The 25,218-nt window shown below is 35.4% G+C and overlaps 1 long non-coding RNA gene across 1 annotated transcript in view; it reads left to right on the top strand.

The window, feature by feature from the left end:
- The window catches only part of LOC125696505 (uncharacterized), a 38,071-nt gene extending 13,147 nt beyond the window's left edge, over window positions 1–24,924 (top strand). Inside the window, exons 3-4 of the long non-coding RNA XR_007378364.1 lie at window positions 20,317–20,444; window positions 21,429–24,924. This is a non-coding gene — a long non-coding RNA (uncharacterized LOC125696505). The remainder of the gene's footprint in view (window positions 1–20,316; window positions 20,445–21,428) is intronic.
- Window positions 24,925–25,218: the final 294 nt, after the last annotated feature.

The following is a 25,218-nucleotide window of genomic DNA, read 5'->3' as shown; positions in this document are numbered from 1 at the left end:
GATAACAATCATATCTGAAAGAAGCATAGAGTGTTCAAGTAAAATGTTGAATAAAGCAAATGTAGAAGTAAAAAGGAATGTGGAAAAAACATATAGATATTTATTTATTTATTTTTCAGAGTGAGGGAAAATGCATTTTCAACTCAGAATATGGCACTGTGTTTGACCCAGTATGACTTAGGTTGATGGGTTCATGTTCCTAGATACATTTCTGTATAGCTCTTTTGTAATAAAAATTTATTTTATCCTGTATCCATGTAACCTTTACTTTTCCTGCTATATCTGTACCCTGATTCTAACTATATTTGTGAATGTTTCCAATCCTCTTAAAACTCAATTTTCCATTGAATTTTCTATTAGTTGAAAAAGTGTTTAATTTACACATTGTTTATAATGAATATATTACTTAAATGCCCATGGTCTTAGAGTCATGATTTCTAGGTTATGAATCTCATAGTCTCAATGGTCTTGAAAAGTGATGTAGAAGAAAATGGTCAACACAACTGTGCTCTGAGTCTTCTGAAAACTGAAATGTGAGAAGTAGTTGTGTTCTTGCTACCTTGAAGCAGTGGAGATCTGTTGCCTAATGGCTTCTTCATTGTAAGAAATAATGCAAATTTAGCTTTCATTAAACCCTCTTCTGCCACCTCGACTTCCAAAGTCTCCTCCCCTTAACAACACAACACTGCCCAACGCTTGCATTCAAACCTCGTATGTGTCTGCAATCAGTCTCTGCAAGCAGTGGATTGATTGACATAAGAAAGTCATTCCGATTCAGTAAAATTCATGCAGTTTACACTTCCTATTGATCTTTTTGATTATTTTTTTCCTTTTCACTGTAAGAAAAAGGCTTGTCAAATTGCCAGAAAATGCTTTGTTTCTGGGGTGTGGAAGAGCTCTCTAGACTATAGGGCAGACTGACAGTTATCATTTCCCTTCCCTGCAGAAAGAACTGATAATATTTCCTAGCATTTCTTCATGTTAGAATGATAAGAAAACATCACAGCAGACTATTGATACTGACAAAAAAGCATGAGATTTAAGGAAGCACCTACAAGTTATGATAATTTAAGCAGAGAACACTGCAAAGTGAAAAATTATCTTCAAAGAGCCATCAGTGTGCACAGACATGATGAAGGAGCCTAACTTACTTGAAGGGATGAATGGGAGCTGATCCACTAATGAAGACAGCAAGATCTAGAATTCATTGTAAGCTGCCTTATCTAGATGCCAAAATGAAAAATAATAATATCCTCGTTGCTTTGTACTGACAGATCACTAACAATTGTTAAGCAGTGCTACTAGACGGATTGCTGGCCTTATCCTCTTATTCACAGATCAAGTGAGATCTTTCCAGTATGTCACCTTTAATCTCAGTTCAGTTTTGAACATACTATATCACCCACCTTTGGAGATTAGTTGTTCTGCTAAAAGGGAACTTATTTGTCCATTAGCAGTGCCAGCAGTTGGTTTTGGCAACAAATTCTAGTATAATGAAAATGAAAATATACATCATATTTCCTTTCTCTGTCTTTGCATGTATGATCACATTTAAAGCAAATTTTTCCATTCTGACAGTAAGTAAGTAAATGAATAAATCGGGAAATCTGGAAGTGACTACTGTTGTTAGTTTTCTGTATGATCCCCTTTTGAATGAACTTCAGAGCCATTTCTGAATTAGCTCATTTATCGTGCAGAATGGAGGATATTGCAGAACAACCATTTTTACTCTGTGTTTGGTAATTACTGTGTATATGTGTTTTGAAAATTAAGTCCCTGAGGGCCATTTTAACAGCAGAAGCAAATATGTATTGAAAATAACTCTTGTTCCTGGGCCAAGTTATGCATGGTCATTGGATTGTACTTTCCATACTCCGTTTTCTCTTAATTTTGCCCAGATATGAGATACTGAAGTCTAAGCTCTAAGGCTGAGACATTTAAAGTCACAAATTCCATTTTTCAGAAGTTTTTCTAACCAAAATGCCCTAGATGGGTTGTCCAGCTTCTGCTAGCTCTCAAGTGCAGTCAGTGCTGTTTCCACACCAAGTTTTATCTCCAGACTCGTAGAAGTTTGTATTGAAGAGACATATTCTGCAAAATCCACAAGTTGCGCTGATTCTTATTTGAAGCTCTAGACTGAGTAAGTGTGAACAATTCATCTTGTCAGGAACAGAAATTAAGGGAGAAGTCAGCCTGCATGTGGGTGGTAAATCTATGTATGTGGAGAGTTGCTAGCCTTGCAGTATGTGTGCTGAATGATTATGTTCTGCCTGCTCAATACCATCACATTTTGCATACGTACCAAGAAATAGGCAAAGAATCTAACCCAATGGACCCTCCCCCAAAAAAATGCAGAGTCCAGAAGCTGGTTGCTTCTGCATCCTGTTCATAATTTACCCCCGGCAGAGGTATTACAATCTGGTTTCATTTTTTGGCTCTGCTGCTTGTAGACTGTAGGACAGAAATTTAAATACCTGCAGCCCATGATTTCCAGGTTTTGATGCAGCACGAACTTGGTGAGATAAAGCAAACTATAACACACGTCGATATTAGCAAGGAGTAGTGTTTGATGCAGTCAATAGGTAGACTTACTTTAATATTAAACATACCTCTTGGGAAGCCATATCTCTTCCACGGAGTGAAAATGGACTTGCTGATCTAATAGATCTTTGCCATTTCAAAATATTATGATTCTGTAATAACAGTGGCAGACTGTACTGCCAACAAAATAATGGATCTTAGAACAGTATTTATGGTTCAGTACAGAGTAGAAAGGAGGAAAAAAATATACTGCAAAAAAGCAACACATTGTTGGCCCTTGTACTTGTTAATCTTTGCAATTACAAACCAGGATATTCACGAATACATTTCCTTAAAATTTATTATAGTTTTGTCTCCCTGTGTTTAGAAGAATCAAGGAGTTGGATATGTTTGTTTGAAAGGACACCCAGTTGCTCTGGAGCTTCTTTTAAGTACTACTTTTTTCTTGAAAAATACTATTTTGGGTAATTTCTTCTCAGCAACAGCACAGCAGTGAATCATAAAAGAATGAAGCAGTGACAGCTGCTATGGTATTAAGGTTGAACCTTAATTTCCAGCTTAAGCTTTGTTATAGGTCATTTTTTCCACATTTCTTCATTAAGACAGTCTGTGATTCTGATTTTCAGCAATTTGTTTCAAGTCTCTGTGCCTCCTTTTCCTCTTCATTGGCTGGTCTGAATTTGCAGCACTTGATAAACTTATTTAATGAGAACTATTGTTGATCGGTGTATGGTTGGATGGTTGGATGGTTGGATGGTGGATGATCCTGTGGGAATTTTCCAACCTTGGTGATTCTATGATTGTATGAATGAACTCTAATGGGCAATTTCTTGCCATACTGGGAGGATGTTTTTAAACAGACTTGTACAAAACCAGTGCCTAGTTATGCTTTCTGTGTTGATTTGGATGATGAAGTTGTAAATTCAGGTATAACTGCTGGGAAGGGGAATTATTTGTGTACTGATTGTACATAGAAGGAATAGAAGGAATAGCGTTTAAGTAGACATTAGAAAAGACTTTACCAGGAAGTAGTGTTTTTGTTCCCTGGAAAATGTTTGTGCCAAAGCTGTGATAAAACATTAAAATAATCTCTACCCAAAGAAAAGCAGGGAGCCAATTTGTCACATTAGACATTCACCATCTTCAGAGAATGAGCTTTCTGAATGACTAATAATGCATCAAATATACTTTCTAACAAACTGCTCATTTATCCTTCACCAAGCTCATTTCTCCACCCCGATACCAGTGAAAAGATTTCACAATAACAATTCACACTGAGAATGGCTTTCAATCAAAACTGAAGACTAGTGCAGACTCTTATTGATCCAGGAGTTGCATTTGAGGCTATGTGTCATGTAAGAGTTCTGATGAAAATATCAGAGCTGCTGTCACTCTGACTAGCACCAAAGGTTGCTTTACTGATCTCTAATCAAAGTTTTCGGGTATGCTTCAATGACATGTGCAGTAATTCAGAGTGGAAGTTCTCAACAGGGACCAATGTCATATCAATCTTATTTAACATCTACTTAATGTTATTCCTTCAATGTACAATCAGTACACAAGTTCAGCTAGGCAGACAGACTACATCTTGCACCTCTCAACTCCTTGATCACGTGTGTGAATTATTATTGACATTTTCACCCACCTTTTTTTTCCTTCCCTTACTCTTGTCTGTCTTTAGAAATTTACAATTTTGTCATTTTAAATTTAGCTTGAATTCCAGCTAAAGACAAATACATGCGTTTGCTTGTGGAGTGCCTTACACAATTTCAGGAGGTAGAAAGAGAAGATCAGCATTTGCTTTCTGAGAATGATATGTCTGTATGAACATAAACCATCATTTTATATTCACTCCCCATCCTTTGCCTTATGCTTCACAAGAAAGTGAGATTTTATGATAACTTTTGCCACCACGGAGTTGACTTGATAAACACAATGTTGTAGGATGTTTTTCCAAGTACAAAGATTAATACAGAAAGAAGCGTGGAGTTGTTCACTAGAGGAGTTCTGTTTCCTGGTATTGAAAATTGAAGTGGAAAAATTAAGGGAACTATGGTTTTCTTGTTCAATTAAAAGCTGGAAATTTAAGTTAGATGTGTGGCACAAGCAGGCCTTCAAACTTCTCAGATGGAGTGATTTAAAAATGACTGATTGTTTGCACTTGTAGTCTTAACAAATGTGAAGGCTTCCTGAAGTTAATTTTTAAAATTGAGATATTACTTAGATTAAGATGGCTTAGAATAACTAATTCATTACATTAAACATTTTGTTAAATGTCACAGCTGAGCTGGGGTCTTCCTCAAAGTATGTCAAACTTACGTGAGGAAACAATTTCAAGTAAATATTGAAAGTTAAATCTTGACCCCTGAGCTAGCGTCACCTAATCCTTTACTTCAGGGCAGACATAATTCTTCCTTCTTCTTTCCTAGAAGAAAATGTTGCCCTTAAAGAATCATGTTTAGCATTTCTTTTAAACTCCAAGTTTTCAATGCTAGGAAAGCCAGGTTTTGCATAAGATGAACGGGTCCTTATCATAAATGTGAATTCCTGTATATAACTTTCTTATTATCAGAAGTGGTGATTTTATTCCAAATTTGTTGTAATAAGTTAGCAGGAAAATTGTTAAACCTGAATTTATACTCAAAACTTTTATTTTTGGAATACTTTGAATCCAAAAATTGCTGTTCCATTTTAGTCACTTCATGTGCAGTTCACCTCACCTAATTTTGGAAATGTGAAACTTAAATAGTTAAATCTGATCAGGTCACTGTGAGCTCTCTTGATAGTCAATAGTGAAAACTAAGTATTTGCATAGAATGGTTCACAAAATCTGTCTCATCACCAATTTTAGGATGCAAAAATTCTCTATTCCACCTTTTTCTCTGTTGAATCCTTTTCTTTTAGGGACAAACTTGGATATAAAATATATTTATACGATGTCTCAATTGTAGCAGAAGGATCTTAATGATTTATGGATGATATTGGGAAGTTTTACACATATAAAGGATAAACTTTCATCAATAGGAACTTGAGCAAGGGCTCCAAAGCCTGCATTTAGACAGCAATGAATAAATAAAGAGTTCAATAAATAATGCTATGTCCTTCCAGAACAGCTGTGGTATAGAAAGTAAAGATCGCTCCATAGACTGAATCTGTGATATCTTAAGTATGTCCATGTTTGAACTGTGAAAGAGTTTTCACACTGAGAATATTAAAAAGACCTCAAAATTTATCTTTTATTATTAAAGATATGTATTCCAATACTGAATGTTTCAAGCAAATAATAAAGAAGAGAGAGAAAAAAAGAAAATAATTTTTAAAACCCTGCATTATATGCATTTCCAAGAAAATTAGGAAACTAGTTTAAGAACTAAGCTATAATAATCTACATTAGCAATTTAAGACTGAGATTGAAATCAAGATAGCTGATGTTTGATTTAAATTAAGGCAATCAAAACTAAAAGTATGGTTTATTTTTAAATGCTGTCCAAGTGATTTGCTGGCTTGTTAAGTTAAACATTTCAACAAAAACAGGTAGCTTTGACATCAGAGGACTTGCCCAACACTGGAATTCTGAGGACTATCAGCATCCTAAACATAGAAAACTGGAGCTTGCCATAATTATATATTGCATATACGTGTATGTATATTTGTGTCTTGGTAAATATAAAATGAAATTGGAAGTATGTTCGCATTTACCACTGAAATTCTGTCCTTATTCCCCTGAGTTTGGAAGCTAGAAAACTATTCCTTGAAGAGGATTATAATGCCTTAAAGGTAACCCTGTATTGCAGTATGTATCACATGGAGTTCAGCCTGAGAAATGATACTGGATAGGTTTTGCCTGAAAATCCAAGATATCTTTTATGGGAACAATGGTATGTGTTATTAATTTGGCTTTTAAAATTAATCTTCCTTCCATGACTACTTTTGGAACTTAAAAATGTTTAAGCTGGAATTCTCGTAGCACCAACAGCTGTGAGCTGCAAAGGACACAGGGAGTAATTCTGCATAGTTTTTAGATGTGCTGGAGGGATAGACAGAGAAATGGCTGGTTTTGCTCTCATTTTGGACTTAACTCTTCCTAAGCTCATATTTTTTTCACTGAAATCTTGTTTTATAACAAAGAAAGGCAGTCTATCAGAACCTCTGGGATTTGTCAGAAACTTGAAAGACAAAACAACTACAACTACAAAAAATAAAATTGTTCAAAAACCTGTTAATACTCATGGGAGCCTTGCTTTTCCCAGGAGACAATTTTATATATTTTCTTACAATTTACACCGACTGCTGCTAAGTAGTGGTCAAGATTTCACACAAAAGGGAAATATTTGTTAAAGATAAAGCCTGTTATACTGCTATGCTCTAAGGACAACAGAGGAGTGCCCACATTCCAGATATCACTGTTAAAAAATTGTCACTGTCTTCATATCCTGAGTAGCAATTCAAGTAAGTAGGATAAAGAACTGGAGCAGTGTAGCTCTTCACAGAGGGAGGGCATAATGACCCATCATGACCATTCAGCTTTTTGCTGTTCATTCTTAAAGTACGTCACATTCTTCATGTCTTCACAAAAATGATATTTAACTTTTTTGCAACCAGAAAGCCCAAAAGCTACACAAACTCTGATTGTTCAATCCAGCCGTCAGTATATTCTAGACAGATACACAATGGAGAAGAGAGCCGATTGACTGATGTCATTTACCTGGACTTGAGCAAGGCCTTTGACATCGTCCCCTACCACATGCTTATCTCCAAATTGGAGGGATGTGGATTTGATGGGTGGACCACCCAATGGATAAGAAATTGGTTGAAAGGCAGCAGACAAAGTGTGGTAATTAATGGTTTTCTGTCCAGATGGAGGCCGGTAACAAGCGGTGTCCCCCAGGGGTCTGACTTGGGACCAGTGGTCTTTAACATCTTTATCAATGACATCAACGATGGAGTCGAGTGCACCCTCAGCAAGTTTGCTGATTACACCAAGATGAGTGGTGCGGTTGACACAGTGGAAAGAAGGGATGCCTTTCAGAGGGTCCTCAACAGACTTAAAAGGTGGGCCCAGGTGAATCTAATGAGGTTCAATACAGCAAAGTGCAAGGTTTTGCACTTGGGCTGGAGGAATCCCAGGCATTTACACAGAATGGATGCAGCAGTCCTTGAGAGTAGCACTGCGGAGAAGGACATGGGGATCCTGGTGGATGAAAAACTTAACATGAGCCAGCAGTGTACTCTTACAGCTTGGAAAGCAAACGGTATCCTGGGCTCCACCAGAAGAGGGGTGGCCTGCAGGGACGGGGAGGTGATTATCCCTCTCTAGTCTGCCCTTGTGAGGCCCCATCTGGAGTACTGTGTCCAGGTCTGGAGCCCCCACTACAAGAAAGACAGGGAGCTGTTGGAGAGGGTCCAGAGGAGGGCCACAAAGAAAATCAGAATGCTGGAGCACTTCCCCTACGAAGGCAGGCTGAGGGAGCTGGGCTTGTTCAGCCTGGAGAAAAAAAAGGCTGCTGGGCGACCTCATGGCAGCCTTTGAGTACCTAAAGGGAGCCTACAAACAGGAGGGGAATCAACTCTTTGAAAGGGTAGATAACTGCAGGACAAGGGGAAATGGTTTTAAGTTGAGGGAGGGAAGATTTAGGTTGGATGTCAGGGGGAAATTCTTTACAGAGAGAGTGGAGAGGTGCTGGCACAGGCTGCCCAGAGAGGCTGTGGATGCCCTGTCCCTGGAAGTGTTCAAGGCCAGATTGGATGGGGCCCTGGGCAGCCTTGTGTAGTATTAAATATGGAGGTTGGTGGCCCTGCATGTGGCAAAGGGGTTGGAAATTCATGATCCTTGAGGTCCCTTCCAACCCTGGCCATTCTGTGATTCTGTGATTCTGTGAGGGGAATGGAAGGTTTGCTTCAAATTATAGAGAAGGGTCAGTAGCAAAACTGTGGCAGAAATGGAGCTGTAGAGCTCTGCACTTTGCATCCTCTCCTCACCAGAGGGGGTTCATCTTATCACCTCTGCATCCTTCCTGTAGCTCTTGAGGTGAACAGCATGGCTGAATTTAATGAGTAGCTCCGTTTGTCCCTTAAGCACTGAAACATTCTGAAGCTGATACTCCTACACTTTGTTTTCCTGCACAGCGGCATCAGCTTAGCATTTAATTTTGCTTCATTAGAAGAAAATTATATTTTAATTATATTTCATTATTTCTCTTAATATTTTCAAAACTGGTGCTGGCAGAGCCTTAATGGCAACCAATCTCTATTTCGTTACAGAGTATCTTTTTGCATTCACCTCACATCTCCATTATGGGCTGTCACATGCTTCATGCACAGCAGTAATGGTCTGGGTAGGCATACTCATGAATATCCTGTTCATCTCCTCAGCAGTGGTGTAATTGAGGGTAAACACAAATCAGTGATGTTTGCCCACTTCTAATGTGGGCAATTCTAATTCCAAGTCCCTCCCACTTCTGCCTATGTGGACTGTATGTCTTTTCTTGACTTAGTATCAAACTGTTTCTTCAAAGGAAAGAACTGGACTCAATGATCTTTATGGGTCCCTTCCAATTTGAGATATTCTATTACTCTATGATTCTATGGGAAAATTTCAGAAATCATAACAGATTACTGATGCTTCTTCTGTCCTCCATCCAGACCCAACTGGCTTAGCAAGGAATAAGGACTTGCTTGCTCAGCAAATACGTACTTCACATTTTCCAAAGGCATATAATCCACCAGGGATTTGCCATTCAGATGCTTTTCAGGTTTATATATGAACAAAATGAGGTACTATGTGGTATTATGTTTTCTGAGGCTGCCGAAGAGTTTTAGTGCCTTGTTTCGTACCATGGGTCAGAGGGAAAGAGCACATCTTTATGTTATTCTCCTGATTGGCTGTGACATGCTATACCTATGATGAGATCAATATATTCTGCACGCAGCTCAAACTTCTTCTCGCTTAGGTGATCTTCTTTCTTCAATTTTTTTTTTTTTTCCATTGTGTAACTGTGAATGATGTGCTACATCTTGATGATGGAGCCTGGATTCTCTCTCTTCTTTCAGGATAGTATAATGTGGTAGAGTTCTCCTTTTACATCTGAAGATTGAAATCTTAATTACTTTATCAAATAAAATAGGTCAGTAGCTGTAAAAGATCCCAAACAGGCAGTGCATAATTCAACGTATAAAGGAACATGGAGGTCACTGGCCACCACAAAACATAACCTGCCTATGTTAAGCACAGTGACATAGATAACTTGACACAATAAAGAAGCTGTAAATTGAGGGCTCTTTTAGTCTAATATGTTGCAAACAGTTTACTAGGTAGAGCAAAAGCTGTTTGCGCAAACAAAGCAAATTCTTGCAGCACTCCCCATCAGCTGGCAGCTGTTCATCCTGCGTAACAGTTTCTTGAGAGGACAAACACCATTAATCGGAACATCCCTCCTTCTTCCTTCTTTTCTCCAGCTTTTATAGCCAAGCATCATGCCATGTGGTATGGAACACCCCTTTGGCTAATTTAGTTTGCTGTTCCTGTTCAGTCCCCTGGCTGCTCCTTGTGCACCCCCAGCTCCTCGCTGAGGGCATCACCACAAGCTGAAAAGTCTTATACTCAGCAACAATTAAAAGCATTACATGCTATCACCATTATTTTCATCAAAAACCCCAAAGCACAGCATCATAGAAACCTCTACAAAGAAAATTAACCTCACTGAAACCGTAACAAAAGTATTAGTCCCAGTCCTAAAAATACTGCATAGCAGAAGTTTTCAGTAAAGAAAGATATAAAAAAGAATAAATTTGCCCCTTTTGTTAATCCGTTTTTCCATGACTCTTTCATTTTAATATTCAGTGTTATCTTCGTATGTGATTCAATTCAGGATACAATTATAACAGCAAATTCTTCTTTTTCAATATTTAATGATAAAACCTAATGGATTTTTGAAACTCTGGAAGAAGGGACAATGATCTTAACCACAGGGGATATTAAGGTAGTTTGGTAAGAATATGATAAAATAACTGTTTTCTATAAGAGTTTCTGTAATAGCTTTGCAAAGCTTCTCTCCACTTACAGGAAAGGTATAGAATAATACATTTAGTAGGAACCACATTTTGATTTAGAGGATCATAATTCTTGTATTGAGAACACTAGATTGCAGAGTTATCTATGCATATCAGTGCAGGGAATGTCAAAGCATCAAATATTTCATGGAACTAAGAGAAACAGAACGGAATTGTGCTCACTATTTCCTACTTTCTTCTTCTCCTCCCCACTGAAAGATAAGAGCCAGTGCCCAAAATCCTGTGCAATTCTCTCTATACAGCTGCAGCAAGGAGAGATATCTTTTTTATTATTATTATTATTTTGACTGCTTGCTTTTTCACAGCAGTGTTCTCTTATTAACTGTGAGGCCAGAAGAAAACCAATATAAATCTGAGCAATATTAAACTCACAGTGTGCCATTTCCCCCCCTCAATGGCTGGGCAACTTTGACTAGCTTGACAATGCTCAAACAGTAAGTACTGTCAAATTTATTTTAAATAATTATACACCAGAAGAGTTACATCAAGAGGAGAATGCCTATAATTTGTGCTGTGGCAGTACTTTTCAATTAAATTTCAATTTGATCTCTTTGAGTATCCTCACCCAAATTTGCAGCAAGTTCTACCTCAAACTTTGGAATTTAATCAAGCATTTGTTTGGTGCAATGATCTAATATTCTACAATGCAGTAACTGCAAACCAACTCATAAACACTTCCTACAGGAGGTTTCTTAGCTTGAACACCATTCTTCATAAACATGTTAATTCTCCACTTTCAGTACATGGAGGGTTGTGGTGGAGTCCATGTGCATGTACACATGTGAGTACACATGCAAAGAGACTAACATTCATCACCATTGCACTGTTTATAAGGATATGTAGCACTGAACAAATCACACTGTATGTTTCCTAGATATCATTGAGATAGGAAGTAAGATAATTTCCACACATACATCTGCCTCATTTAAGCACATGACATATGTGACTGGATGTCTAAATCAAATGCAGTGGAGAAGGTAGCAGCCTACAATGAAACCGTGCATGGGAGATGTGTTTGTTGCTGGCTGAGTACATAAGCTTGGTCACACACTCCACTCCATATTTTCTTGAAGGCTCACTGGAGCCTCCAACTTCACATATAATACACATATTCCATGCTCATTGCACATGCACACCTATGCATGCACTTTAACAATACCTCATTAAATGCTTTTAGTAGGATTTATCAAATTTATTTTTAAAACAGTTAGGAAGAAATTGCTTTTACATTGAATACCATTTAAGAAATTCATTGATGCTGATGCACTTAGTGAAGATCAAGTTAGACACAAAAAGAACTTTACACAAGACATAAAATCTATGTCAGAAAAGAAAGGAAGAGGAAACAATAGAAAGATATTTCAAAGCAACAGTACATAATTCTGAATTTGTGGTGTCTGACAGCAGTAAAACAGGTTTTCTCATCTTAATTGATGGTTAATGGAAACCTGAGGCATTTATGAAGAACTAGTGGAAAGTTTTGAAACTAGGATATGCTGTCTTCCATGGAGTCTCATTTCCCTGCGCAAAAGGAAATAGCACTACTATATATCTTATTTTCATTTGATATGACTAGCAAGATGCATGAAGGCAATCTGAGGTGACAATATGGAATAGTAGCATTTGTACAAGTATACATAGATTTGCACTGCTTGCTCGTATTTGTGAATTCAAATCGACACAGCGCACTACATAACCTTTTGCACTGATGAGAATCTCAACATGCAATGAATGCATTTGTACTTCTGTAATTGTCTCTCTGTAAAACTGATTGAAATATCAGAGCAAAATGAAGGAACTTTTCTTAATCAGCTAGCTGGAAGTTTGATGTTAACAAGGTTTTTTTATTTGAATTAGTTTTAATCCATAATGTATAGTTTCTGAGTGCACTGCAGTCACATTCCCTTTTATCCCAGTGATCCAGGGTCAAATGGTAAATGCACTATACTATTTCTGAAACACTGAAAACTAAATAGAAAGTTCCTATACACTGTCCACCAGGTAGTTGTGTACCCCCACTTACGCACCACTTTAAATCCCTTTTTCTCTGAAACATGTATTCACATAATTTTAAGCCAACAATTTTTTCAAACTAATACAATTCTTCTCACAAGGATTATAGTGGTGGCCAAGTTTAAAATTAAATACTGAACACTCATATCTTTTTGGTTTTGGATGTCATCAAGCCAAAACTAGAAGTATATTTTTCCCGTTGGCAGTCTATTCACTTCCTTCATCAACTCGTAAGGCATCGACATTGTTCATTCAGCAATTATAGCTTTTAATTATTTTTTTCTTTTGGTTACTCGGTCCACCTTGCATAACCCCCTCTTTGCACACAATTCACTGAAAAAAACATGTCTTAATCTGGTTCAAGTCAAGCTTTTATTCAGTGATGACTCTTGTTACACCGAACTCTAGATATGTAGGATTATTAAATACACAATGGCACAATGACCTTCAGTCAGCAACAGGAAACTGGTCAAAGTAGTAGGCATTTTTAAGGATGGGCTAAGTCTCTTGAGTGGGTGGGTGGAAGATGTGACTTTCAGTAATCTTTGAAATGGCTCTTGTAAAAGGCAAGATGGGTAGGAAGTTTGGATGAAGCAGATGTGTTTGAAGTTTTGGGAGTCAGGAGTACATTTCCCATGTGGATAAATCTTGCCAAAATTTAGTCTAGCAGTTTAAACTCTGATTAATCAAAGGGAGCAGGCAATGAAAGAGCTCAGCTGAAGTCACAACAGTGTACTCATCTAAAAGAAGTCAATCAATTTAACTTACAAAAGTGCCTATTTTTCTTATGTTAGATCCGAAGTGAGACCAGGATTCTAGTCCTCATATTTGCGTGTACCAGCAAAGGAACTCTAAATAATAACTCCAAAAGTACAACTCCCCTTACAACCATTAGTTATAGCAGATTTACTTTTCACATTGCATCTTTCCTTTCCCTGAAAAAGGCAACCTTGAACATCCAGAAAATCTTTTCAAATTGAAGTATGATACTTTTATTTTTTAAGTTCGTGCAATGTTATTTTTTCGTCCATCTCCATCTGAAGGCACTTTACTAAGCATAACCAACAGTAGTATCTAAAAGAGTGTTCTAAGGAGGGATATGCTCACTCTTCTATTGACATTGCTCCATTTTCCTAAGATCTTTATATTCCCCTAGAAAGTAGGGCTAATATGCAGGTGTCTGGCTTTTTAGAATGAATGAATCTGACATGAAGATGCTCTAACGACATTCTTCCTCAGTTCTTCCCACTAGTACTGCTCTACTTTGTATTAAATACTTATAAGTATTTTGAGATGAAGATGTGTTGCTTCTTATTAGGATAATCAGGAGATTTATCCTAGAAGTGGGGCACCTGCTTTTTGGTACTGATATTAATGAAGTTGTACATAGTAGGATAGTACTCATACATAAAACCAAAAAGCATAAAACATTCTCATGAGTAGATGGAATACACAACAGTAGACATCCATCTAAGAAATGTGAGCTCCTACTCCATACTCCTGAGGAATTTTCCATCCACTGTTTCTTTCAGTTCAGATGATACATTTGCCAGTTGACAATGATGAACTTAGCATTCATTTTCCTTTCATTTTTACATTAAAGAAAATACTATGGATTGTTTTTTTTTTTAGTGCAGTTATATTTTTCACATTTTCTTCTGTAAGAGACAGTAACAAAGCCAAATAAGAAAAACAAACTAATTTTACCTTTTTTCTACTTCTTCTGCTCTCCACTACCCTTTCTCAGTAATTCAAGCACTCTCTAATTATCATGATAAGATTACAAAAGATGGCTAAAGAACCACTGGAAATCAGTTCAGTCTCCAAGGCCACTAAGGATAAATTACATTTTCATAAGTCTGAGTCTTATGCAGCTGGGTTGGTTTTGGTGATGTTGTGTAAATGAAGCCTTAACTCAGATCCCATATATTTGTGACTTTCTCTGTGAGCAGTTAGCTTACATTGCATGTAAGTGCATATATGTTAGCATTCTGAATATGCAGAGTAGATTTATGACTACGAGAGGCATTCTTATTGTTTACCTATAGTGCATTTACCATTCCCTCCCACATTTCTGGCATTTAAAAAATAAGAAAAATTGTCAAATTTTTCAAAACTATTCATCATTACATAAAAATGCAGTTCCCAAAATGCACACTGAATGTAAACAATGATAAAAAAGAGCAAAATAAAATAACAAACAAAATAAAAATAAAAGAGAAGAAAGGAAACTAATCTTACTGACATTTTCTTGAATTGAATGTTCTCTTTATACAAAACACAGAAGACTGGTTTCATTACTCAGTGTCAGGAGGTCACACTATAGCAAAAGCTTCTGTATGTCACTCATCCCACATCTCAACAGGAATTTGCTTTCTTTAGGGGAAAAATAAAGTACTGGGATTGTTGTAATGTTAAACAAATAATGTACATGTGAGACAGATGTAAAGATACTTTAACACCTTTATTAACTGCATGGACGATGGGGTCAGGACATGTCCATCAAAGCTTAAGGAAAATACTATCTAGTACTAAATTCTAAAAATAATTCACTGTCATTATAAGACTAGGCTATGGAAGTCAAGTTTTTGGTTTCTGTTAATCACACCGACAATGTTCACTGTAAGTCTGAAACGAGACTGTTAGATAAAATGACAATGAAGCTTGAAAACTTGAATTCTGAGGTCTCAGAGACCAATCTTCCAATGGCACCATTAAATTCAAATTCTTGGAAGATGGTAATTACATAATAATGCTAATTGAAAAGAAAAAAAAAAATGGATTTGTCTTAAATGTCAATGGCAAGAGCAGGGAATGAGAAACCTAAAGGCATAAAAGTGAAATCTCAGTGAGAATACAAAAACCAAAAAAATAAAAAATATCCTGTTCTTTACCAGACAGACAGAGGTTTTCTCTCCCCTTCGTTCTACTACTTCATTTCTATTCACATCTCTGTCCTTAACTTGATGCATGACTTTATTCAAGTTACTGCTCTTGAAATTCATGTCTAAGATTGGGTTAATCTTATGTATAAGATTCTGCAGAGATTTTGAAATTTATGTACGAAAAACGTTTCATAAAGCATTGTTGTAGCATCTCTCATTTGTCACTTCTCACCCTCACAGCTAACAATCACCTTTGACATATCATTACTTATAATGGAACGAAAAGATTTGTAAACAATTTTCCACGTCATTATGTTCATTAAATACACTCTTTCACAGACTTGCATGCTATAGGAGGAGGATTTTTTTCAAGGCATAAGTATTCATCAGACTCTATATAGATTGTCTATTTTGCCATTTCAAAAATCACTCTTTCTGTGCTTAGAGCCTCAGAAAAGTTGATATGTACAATGAATTCACTCTTAGATACGCTTCCTTCCTTGCATTTTTTCTGTTGTTTCTAAGTCTATTGTGTTGAAAGTAACCACCAAGTAACCCAAAATGGCATTGCTCTGCTGAACTGTCAAATGTGAGCATTACTCAATCATTTCTCCTAACATTTTCAGTGCTCTGAATTTCAAAAGAGTAAATGGATTGCTTGCAGGTAGCCAAAATGTGTTTGAGGTAGATAATGGAAAGCAATTTTCAAACAGGACAGGACAGAGGCAAACCATATTTAGCAAATACTAAATAAAATAATGAATTGAGAATCTCCACAAGAGATTCTTATAACAGATTCCTGTTCTTCAGTGGAATGTGCATTTCAAGTGAGAAGGAGTAACAGCCTTAATAATAATAATAAGTAACAGTCTTAATAATGTACTTCTTGGAAACATAAATATCTCAAATATACCTGATACAGAACTGATTGTCAAAAGAGAATTTTAAATACTAATATATTCGTAATAAGCAGGTTTCTCTCATAAATACAATTTCTTACTTGAGCTTGACAATTAAAATCTGCAATGTGTTCATCTGAGTCTTCTCCAGTTGGTGGATAATGAATAGATCATTATTTGCTATCCCATCTGCTTGAGTGGTCCTGTTTACAGGAAATTAAATACACATACCTTGTAGAAAAATACTTTACTGTTATCTTTCTGTAACATTCAGGTTTATTCAGTGTTCGTTAGCAGATGGAGATGCTTGAATGGCTCCCACCTTCCTGTGTAAGGTGTTTGCTCATGTGATTGCTTTTACGCAAGTAGAGAAGAACAAGGATCTTTCTACAACTCCAAATACTAGAGAGTCTTTAATTATATGACTTCTGAAATTTGTTGGCTAATTTCAGGCACTCAAGTAGGAAAATTTTCAAAATATAGAACCTAACAAAGGCAATTAGACTTTTTACTCTACAAACAATTGCATCATGATTTTGAAGGAGAAATTAAAGGCAGAATTTCAAATATGATCATAACACGTTTAAGTACCTACTCCATACCTGCCAGGGAGTAAGTTCAAAAATCTGGCCATGGCCCTCTATGAAGCTGGAAAAGGTTTCTGTAATTATGCAAACATGTTACAGGTACAAGCTTTTATTCTACTAATTAAAAATCATAGTGAAAGAAAATTGAAACTGCAACTTACCTCCCTCACTCCCTCGAATACAACTGCTGTTGTTTTTTCTTTTTCTAGTATCAGCACTGTGAACTGCTTTGGAAAATATCTGGCTGTTTTGGCTGCTCCACAAAACTCTATAAAGTAAAACAGGCAGAAAGTAGATGGGTGGGCAAACATAATGGCTAGCAGTCAGACAAGTAATCAAAACAAGAGCTTGTGTGTTATGTTAGCCTAATATCACTACTTTGTCTTTCTGTTCTATTGGCTTTTAGAGTGAAAAAGGAAATTCTAAGCTGTACTAAACTATTCACAATCCTAACATAGTTCATGAATACAAAACGCTTTTGCCAACAATGCAAAGATTGCAGTTTATACAATGCAAATGAAGAATTGTTACAAAACTCTATTGTTCAGGAATCTGAAAAGCTTTAGCGTATCTGTGGGGATTATCTAACTCCATCTTGTGTTTACTTAGGTTTTCCTTCTCTCCTAATCCATTATTTTTTTTCCTGAGATATGTAGGTGAATATGAAATTTATCCACTGAGAGTCGGGGTGAAAAGAGGCACTGTACGGATCTTGCCTCTAACCTAAAAACTCAAGAAGTAGCCTAGAAGCAAAACAAAGAAAACAAATGAACAACAATTCAATAACAACAACAGAAAAGGGAGACTATTTGAAAGACAATTTGAATATCAAATGTTCCATTGCCTGGTGCACATAAGCTATTCTTTCAATTTGCTGCGCTTCCTTAAAGCTTGAGGCTTATTTGTCAAATTTCAATCTGGTTCTCTGATCTAATTTTTAAATCATGAGTAATTCCCATTATTTATGTTAGAATTTATATTGCTATCCTTTATAATCTCAAGTACTTTATTAAAAAAAAAAATTGAACTCAAAATCAGTTAATGTCTTTTTTCTTTTTTAAATGTCAAAGATGGAAATTTCCACTGAGTTTCACACATTATCAATGTTTGCAATAACTTATCGATTGTTTGCTGATGTTTTTGACCAAAATCTAAGTTAAATTTCATATGAAATTCAGAAAAAAAACAATAACTAAATGTAGAGGTAGTTATTATTGTAGGTTTCTATTTTGCTGGAAATTTTCAGTTCTTGAAAGCTGTGATCTTTTGAGCTTACAGAAACTAGAAATCAAAGCTTTTCTCTTCCAGATAATTTTTCATTAATGATGAACTTTCTAAGAAAAAAAAAAAAAAAAAAAAGAGTATTTATCTGAATATATTTATTTGTTGAAAACAAAATTTGAAATCAGAGAAGTAAAATGCGTTACCCACCCTAAAAATATTGTGTGTATATATATATATATATATACATATATATATATATATATATACATATATATATATATATATATATATATATACACTCTTACGGAAGATCGAGCTATAGCACCATGCTGTATTTCATAAAATGTACAGAATACAGCAGTTCATAAAATTAAAGTATATTGTATGCACTGGACCTGGAAAGCCCTGGACAAGCTACTGTTGTACTTTTTTATCTGTTGGGAGAGTTAATCATAGAAATTTTTTTGTCAAATAGAAGAAAACATATTTTGGAAGGAACTAGTTCAATAGAAAAAAAAAAAAGTCTTGCATGAGAACATGTCATTTTCAATTAGGAAAAGACCTTGGGTAGATAATGGATTTATTTTGGTCCAAAAATAACATTCCATTCCACTGCAGCCTCGGGGTTCGGTCACTCATGAATGGAATTAATCTCGCATAGCTTCAGCTGTCATGTAGATGTTAAGACTTGATACAAACAAATTTCACTGTTAATACCAGTTGAAAAATAGGCCCTTTAAGAGGCCTTTTTAACTCATCTGTTTTAGAAAACTAGTTTAGGATGAGACAAATCATATCCAGGAATTTTTACTTTTGTTTATTGATTGTAGATACTGTATAGACAGTTAAAGCAAATGTAGATAACTAATACTAAAAGATCTGAATCACACATTACGCTTCTTCCACATCTCAAAAAATATCAGGAACTTAAATTAAGTGGTTCTATTACGCAGATACAGGCTATAGTTGAGGAATATGTAGGAATAAGAAAACAATTTCCCCTCCTGGCTCCATAAGTGTTTGGGTGTTTTTAGTTGTTGGGTTGGTAGTTTTTCTTTTTTCGTTTGTTTGGTTGTTTTGTTTTGTTTTTTTTTGTATGAGTAAAATCTAATCAAGAATACTCCTTCTTTTTACTTTTATTTTTCTCAAATGAAACCTACATGTTTAAACTAGAAAATAAAGGGGAAAAAAAAAAAAGAAAAAAGGAAAAAAAAAAGAAAGCATTAAAAGTGAACTGTAACTGCAGCTCAAAGACAGTAATATAATTGCCTGAAAGCAAAGCCCTGCATGGGAGAAAATTGAGCTTCTCACTTTATTAGCTGATCCTTACTCTATTGTTCCATTTTGTGTTGAGTAAAACTTGAGGCAGAACAAAAATGCTATTACAAACTAGTGTATTGACTCCTTGATAGGCCTTCATGTTTCCTAATCAGCTTTTTTCTTTTTACAGTGCTCACCTATGTTGATGTCAACATAATTACTGTATTACTGACCGATATTTTCCCCCGCACATCTTCCCTCATTCTTTATTTGTATTCCTAAAATCACATACTAAAATGAGAGTTGTTTTGAACAGGTTGATCAGTCATTTGAAAAGCCAATTGTCCTCGAAGGAGGATTACCTACATTGTCATTGTAAACATGTAGTCCATTAATGCTTTATGCGAGAGCTGTCAGTTTCCATTGTAAGAAGTATTTTAAGTCACTGGGTAAACAAATGAATGAGGTTTGGTATGTGTTTCTGAACTAAGTATGTTAAAACCACTAAAACCATGGGGCAACCATCTGATTTTCAAACTTTTGGGCACTTAAAAAGAGTTTTATTTTTTGGGAGGTTCTTAATTTGAACATACTAAGCTAAGAACATTTTTTGGGAAATTTTATATTAATGTATTTTTTGTTTTATGAAAATTGGTTACCAAGGTCTTATTCAGTACACTTCAACTATTTTTTTCCAAGTTCTTTATAAACATATGAATCACTGCTCCCCATTTTAAGAGAAAGGAAAACTGAAATATATAGATCTAGATTATTGATGTATTTAATTTTCTGGGTACTTACAAACTGGATTTTTGTGTACTGTTTGTTGTCTTTTAGGTGTGTAAGGTGTTGCCTCATTAATACTTCCAAAACACCAAGGATAAGTCAATGGAAAATCAATATGCAGGAATGTATGAGGATTTTTTGGACAAGTGCTACTTCTTTGGAAAATCAGTTGGAGTCAGGTTCGTCCTTCATGTAATTCCTTCCTTGAACTCTGCAGCCCCATGAAAATGCATCCAATTTATCCTTGTTAGTAAAATAGGGTATATAAACATACTAAAAGGCCATGCTAATGAGGACTTATACTGCTTCCAGTATGCAGTGTTGAGCTTTATAGAACTTTATACTGTGCGTTAGAAAGGCAGTTTTCCCCATACAAATATTTGCTCCACTAAAATGAAAAAGAAAAAAAAAATCATTAATAATAAATCTCAATAATCATGCATTTTATATAGTATAAACCAGGCAAATGGCTTGTGCTAAAAGAGATTATGGTGTAGTAGACAGTATACTAGAGTGTAATTGCATTGGTCTTGGTTTAATTGGGGGTATAATAAAGGCTTGCAAGATGACTTTTCTGAAATCCTTTCATCTGTTCTGTGCTTATTTTCTTTCTCTGTACGGTGGGAAATATTTAGAAATCCTGTTTTTTTTTAAAGTTCTGTGAGATCTACTGAGGTCATCATAGGAGCTAAGAGATGTTACTAATAGTATCAAAGTTACTAAAATAATAAGAAAGTAAATCAACTTGTATGTACCAAGTATAGATAAAACACTCAGGATTTTTTTTTTTTAAGAGAATATAACTAATTTTGAAATAACTGGCCTTTTCTTCTTTGTCTTCTTTTACTTCTCTATCACCTTTGTACTAAGAGTGTTCAGCCTAGTTCAAAGAACCAAATGCCTTGATGTTTAAGCACATCAAGTATGAGCTGAAGTTCATTCTCCAGTTCAGTTTTATCTCTATGTAGTCCGCGTCCCAAAGTCCAATACCTGTCCATAGTGAGAGTTGGAATGATACAATCATATTACATTAAAACCTCACTCTTGTTTTTTGAAGCACTAAGCCTGAAATTCACTACTTGTGGTAGCAATTTGATGATTATTTGTGTCCTATATACTTCTAAATCTGACATCAGAAGTTATTTCTTCATTCTGTGTTCCAGCTAATATGCTGAAACCCTTTTCTAGAAAAACCAACCAGCAGGAAAATGAAGCGATTGAAAAATATGGAGAAGAAGAAATGAATGATCTACACATCAAGCCTGAAGTACATAAAAGAATGGGCAAAGATACACATTTCTACTTGCAATTCAAAATGTATTGTATGGATAAATAACCTCCAGCTTCCAAGCAAGAGTTCACCAGATTTCAAAGTCAGTATTGCAAGGACACCAGTCAGGAATAATGAGCTATGGCCAAAAACCATATGTGATGACCAGATGCTACAACTGATATTGGCAGCTGTCATAACTGGAGGAGCCCACACACAGAAAAAGTGTGACATGAAGCTGCTTTTTCTCTATTTGTAGTCCGAATGTTCTTTTGGGACACTTCAGCAATGGGGACAAAGGACAATTTTTGAGAAAATGAAGGAATTTCAAAGGAAACAGACAGCTTCTGTGGGACTGATGCAATCAAACTGATAGAAGTTTTTTGTGACCTGTAGCTGGAAAATCTGTGAAGATCATAACAGAATATGTAGCTATTTACTAAATCAAAGAAAAGCAGAGAAAAACACTTGAAAAGTACTTGCAGCTATTTACTAAGAAGAAAAATGTATGCTCATTATTCTAAAGAATATTTTAACAATGGGTCTGGAAAAAAAAAAATAGAAAATATTTCAGTATTTCCTTTTGTGCTATTCAGACCAAAGCTTAATTATTGTGACAGATGACAGAAGTTATGGGATCTAAACCCATTTAAATGAGGATGCCAAGTACATCCACAGAAGCAGTTTTTAATCCAGCATACCATTTTCTGAATTTTGGTACATTCAATTTGTCTCATACAACATGTCCAAGAGTGCCATCTAATGATGTTCAGTAAAATTCTTAATTCAGTCTTACATCTTTGGCAAAATACAGAAATGTGATGCCAATAGGAACGCCGCAGCAGCATAGCAAAATTGTTAGAGGATCATTTTCCTTAATTTAATGTTATTTAATTCCCTGCCGGTTTGAATATCTGGCAATAAGTAAAAAAATATTTCTTTTTAAATGATATAGCTGTGATGAAAAATCTATTAACAGAAAATGCTACAAAGTTTCATTATGTAATACGACAAAAATTGATCTATAAATGTTTATTTATGGATTGTATGTTCACTCAGATTTATCAGCAGGCTGCACATTCATGCCACTTGCAAATTCTTATCTGAACTTGTTTCTAAATGCCTTGCAAATAAAAGCTCCTATAAATACTGGAGTTTGATCCAAAGCCATTAAAATCAGTAAGATCAACAATTTGATTGATTTCAAAAGGCTACATATCATGTACTTGAATATATCAGTTATCTTGATTTTTTGCCATGCTGTATGTAATCATTTATTATTAAAAATAACATTTATTTAATCTTTCTAAGACTGTCTGAATATTATTGCATAAAACAAGGGAAGAAATGCTTTTGCAAGAGTAAATTATAACTTCCTTCCCTAAAAGATTACTTAAAGATTTATCAAAATAGTAGGTGATACAAGAGGAAATAAAATGTTTTGGGTATTTTTTGTTTTTGGTTTTTTTTTGAATCTGTTCTCCACATTGCTGCTTGTATACCGTATGCATTGAATTGAACTGGAATTGAACTGGAGACTGGTGAGGGCAAGGAAGAATTATTCTCACTTTTAAACACTGCATTTTCTGCTTTTATTTAAACCTTCATTGTGCATCAACAAGCAAAAATTATAAGCAAATTATTATGATGCTACTGATAGCATTAAATACTCAGGAATCTTGACTGATTTAACATTGAACTCCACACTTTGCACTATCATTATGAAAGACTACTTTGTAAATAGAGTGCATATTTTCATGCATGGGAGCATATATTCTTTTAAGTTCTATGAAGTCCTCAAACTACACCAGCAATGCTGGACTCCATTGGCTTGGCTTTTTGGAAGTAGTTCATCCCGTATGCTATCACAATATGGAGAAATGATTCACTTCACAATATTAACATTAAGATGATTGTTACCTGGCATTTCAAACACCAGGATGAGTGAGTGACTTAACATTTCTCATAGATCCAGCTCTTGATGTAATCATTTCTGTACCAGAAATTTCTGTACCAGAAATGATTCATGTAAGAATCATGTTTCATGTCAGACCTCATGTAAGGGCAGAGTGTCATGGCTATAACAACAGAAAACTAACAAAAAACAAACAAACAAACAAACAACAACAACAACAAAAGAGACTGAAAAATGCAGTATAGATTTCATTTAAGGTATCCACAACTTTTCAGAGACTACTTGTGGTTTCTAAGGTTTAAAGGCCATAGTAAGCAAAACCATGAGTAGTGCATGTGAAGGTGTATCCACGAAAAATATATTTTATCAGTACTTGACAAAATTCTGCTGTGCTTTTCATTCATGCTCCTAAAGTTTGTGACAGAAATCCAATATTTAAAGTGTGCTGGTTGAAATAAAAAGGTTGTGAGAATGAAAATTTAATGTATATTCACTGAAATATGTAACAATAATTATCAAGTGTAAACTATAAACAACTACTGTCAGGTATAAACTATAAATGTTTCACATTTTTGTCATTCAAATTAGCTGTAAGTGGGGTGAAAGAAGACTCCAGCAATGTAAGATTCAGTTTAATGATCTTTGAAATAATATGTTTCACAGATATAGTGATGAATACACCCAAAAATATGACACTCGATATTCCTTATTTGTTGGGGAATAACAGCATCAGTTTTAGTTGTTTAAAGCGGATTTATGATATTATTGGTCCAAATCCATGAGTGCACTTCTATCATCAAGACAAAAAATCCTTATGGGCAGTAACGAACTTCATCCTCATATTCTTTTCCCTCCTGCTGGAAGGATTTTGCTCTTTGCATCTTTGAGATCACTTCAGTAACTTTCTCCTTGCTCATTCTTTCAAATATAGCCACAAGGCATATTGAGAATCAAAATTGCTTCAATACTTGACAGTACTGGTTTCTTAAATCCTTCCTTATTCCTGTACTGTAGGATGAAAGTCAGGATTTGCAAGTGAAAGAGTTGGAGTTTTTCATTCGAGATTCATTAACTTAATTGGTGAAACTGTTTTGAGATTTGTAAGCATGCTGTGGGACTTAGAAATACTTTGTGAGATTTGCAAAATACATAAACCTTCCAACTTCAATGACATATGTCTGAAATTGGCCGAATATCATACAAAAAGCTTAAAACAGTTAGTTTTAGAAATTCCTCTTCAGTGTTTCATAGTTCACAACTTACATATTCATACAGAGATTTAGCTCTTGACAAGACAGGTTCTGCTGTTGTTTTTCACCTGAAATGATGACTGATGGCAAAGGATCAGATGGTTGAGTATCATGTTTTGGACTGTGGGAGAACAGCTAGGAAGAGAGTGCTTGGCATTGCTGGAAGACGTAGGGTCAGACCCTGTGCAAAGACCATTACGAGAGATTTTTCTCCAGGTCATATCATGGAGAGATTAATAAATTAAAATGGCATTTTTCCTGTCACCTCTGCAAATAAACCTGAAAAGGTCTTTGATGTTTGTTAGGTGTTTTTATTTCTTCAGTCCTTGTAAGGTAAACAACCTCATACTTAATAAATGCCTGGAGGAAAGGAACTCACACTCGACCAACACTGTCATTGGTTACAATCCTTGCTCAGTTGATTTATATAGGACTTGACCTAAATCTTGTTGAGATTAGTGATAAGTTTTGAACTGTTTTCTTTTTTTTGGTTGTTTTTGTTTGTTTGTATTTTTAAG

This window comes from Lagopus muta, chromosome 1 (assembly GCF_023343835.1).
Source record: "Lagopus muta isolate bLagMut1 chromosome 1, bLagMut1 primary, whole genome shotgun sequence".
NCBI classification, from domain to species: Eukaryota; Metazoa; Chordata; class Aves; order Galliformes; family Phasianidae; genus Lagopus; species Lagopus muta.
This window is presented reverse-complemented; position numbering and strand designations above follow the sequence as displayed.